The 2641-nt window shown below is 37.9% G+C and overlaps 1 non-coding gene across 1 annotated transcript; it reads left to right on the top strand.

Annotated features, from left to right (window-relative positions):
- The first annotated feature begins 565 nt into the window (after nucleotides 1-565).
- Nucleotides 566-638, top strand: Trnat-cgu (transfer RNA threonine (anticodon CGU)). The gene has a single exon. It is a non-coding gene; the product is annotated as a tRNA-Thr (tRNA).
- Nucleotides 639-2641: the final 2003 nt, after the last annotated feature.

The following is a 2641-nucleotide window of genomic DNA, read 5'->3' as shown; positions in this document are numbered from 1 at the left end:
AACTGCGAATGTCATATCCAACCGGGAGCTCGCATTCCCGTTTCGCAGGACTTTGTGTATATATATATATATATATATATATATATATAAACGCCAGTGACGGGGGGATGGCCGCCGCGGTAGCTCAGTTGGTAGAGCATCGGACGCGTTATTCGAAGGTCGCAGGTTCGGTCCCTGCCCGCGGCAAGCTATCTTTTCGTCCACTTTTCTTTCTTCACAATTACTTTACATTTACTACTAAAAACATCCCCTATACTTTCCTTGGCATTATTGTCTGTTAGTTCTCATTAATATTGTGTATAACAAAGAAAACGAGCCCTTGAAATTAACACTTCTTTCCTTCATTCATAGCGAGGGTCTCGTTCTGGCAGACTTGATGCTTTCAGGTGGTATGCGAGGGATTATTGGTCAGCTGCCAGCTCGTAATAAGTTCACGTGCTACGTGACGCCAACAGGCAGAAAAAGAGTGTTCCACACTCGCCGTCATGGCTACTGGCGGCGCTGACTGACGCTCCCACGTTTAAATTCACATATATACCCTATAAAGTGGACGGGGGGATGGGTCGCCGCGGTAGCTCAGTTGGTAGGGCATCGGACGCGTTATTCGAAGGTCGCAGGTTCGATCCCTGCCCGCGGCAAGCTTTCTTTTCGTCCACTTTTCTTTCTTCACAATTACTTTACATTTACTACTAAAAACATCCCATATACTTTCCTTGACATTATTGTCTGTTAGTTCTCATATATATATATATATATATATATATATATATATATATATACACTCAAACGTCATTATAACAAAGTCTCATCTGCGACGAAAATAACTTCGTTATATCCGAAAATTCGTTATAAACGTTTATTTTTAACACTGTAGCTATGACAAGGCTATTCTTCATTTAGTTCGTTATATCCGTGTTTGTTATAACGAGGTTTGAGTATATATATATATATATATATATATATATATATATATATATATATATATATATATATATATATTAGCTACGATTGCAGTTTATTTTATATTAGCGTTATCAAGGAATATATAATTTTATTCCTGCTATTCATAATTTCCCGGTCACCGTTCGTATTCTAGCGAATGTTTCGAGAGTTGAAAGAACACCACTTGCATTGGTTGTGATCAGTAAGGACCTAGCTTTGTTTCTTTTTCTTAAATGAATGCGAAGACAAACGCGAATTTTCGAGTATAAACGGCACTTTCACCTCTGAGATTGCGCTGTAGCACTCCCTTTAATACCTCTCAAATTTAAACATTTTTGAAATATATGCAAGTGTACTCCCGAATCCAAATGAGTCAATCCTTCCTTCTGGCGATCGAAAAATATTCTTGATTTGATATAGCATTGCACTTTCAAAAACCATTTCACGGCATTGGCAATGTCAGCAATTCCATTTTCAAGAATTAGAAAGGGGTAGGCCTTGGGCTGGAATTTGTGAGTTTTGTGAGCTTGCAGGAGAAGGAAATTTTGTGCTGCCGGAGAGAGCGCCATCTTAATAAATATCCTCTCCGATTCAACGTTTACTTGCCTAGTTTAACAATTATGAATTTCTTCTAATTTATTATTTGGAGCCGGTTGTGTACTCATACAAGCATATTTTCGTCCATGATTTGAAAAGAGATGAACCATTGACGGTCGAAACAAAGCAAAATAAAAAAACGTAACTTTGAAAAGGTAATTCTGATAGATTACCACCTCCACGGTCTACTACCGTCTGAAAACGAGGAGTTGCTGTAAGGACAAAAACGCCTGTCGGTGTTCGCAAATATCGGGATTCTACGAAGATTAATGGAGATGAAAGAATGCGTGTACTGCTCATTTCTTCAGAATAATAAAGAATGTCAGAGTAGAGAAGAAATGCAGGCACCTGAAAATACCGATAAATTAGTGGCAGCGCTCTGGCTTTTCTTTTTGTTTTTTTTGTTTCCTTATAAATACACCTTCTCCACAGATTTTACCGTTTAACTTCTCATATTCTCCTAACGTGCCGTATTACTGGATTACATATCGGCTGGAAGATTTCTCCCATTTCCTAACTTTGCTGAATAATTACTTCCGAGTTTCCATATTAGATTCGGCCATCTTCATAAATGACACGTCAGAGAGAACTTGCGCGGGCGCAAATTTGTTACCCGCTTCTGGTTTTTCTCAGGATCACCAAGTATCGTACGCATGCTGATGCTGCATTTTTGACGATGACACTAAGCTCTCGTTTATTATCTTAAGTGGCTCCTCGGTCCGGACTACCAAGATTTGTTGGACACAGGGATACCACACCTAAAGCGTTTTCTAGCGTTTTAGGCAGCTTTCAAATATAATCAATTATAAATAAGTCACTTACCGCACTGCTTCTTTCGCGCGAAGATAGAATTACCGCTATATACTAGTTGTTTAGCGAGCTCCTTGAAAAAAAAAAAGGTTCATAACCTAACTACATGCTTGCTAATATTTCTATGATTAGAGTACATGATTAAGTCTGAAATAGGTGATTATGCTAAATATTATATTTTTAACATAATCATAAATAACTAAATATACACTTTAAATACCATAAATATACGTAATAAAATTTTTAAAAATACTCTGGCGGCTTAGTCTAACAGCGGCCCATATAAAAGCCA

The sequence above is a fragment of the Rhipicephalus sanguineus genome, chromosome 10, assembly GCF_013339695.2.
Source record: "Rhipicephalus sanguineus isolate Rsan-2018 chromosome 10, BIME_Rsan_1.4, whole genome shotgun sequence".
Lineage (NCBI taxonomy): Eukaryota > Metazoa > Arthropoda > Arachnida > Ixodida > Ixodidae > Rhipicephalus > Rhipicephalus sanguineus.
The sequence above is the reverse complement of the archived record's forward strand: the minus strand, read 5'-3'. Positions and strand labels throughout refer to the sequence as shown.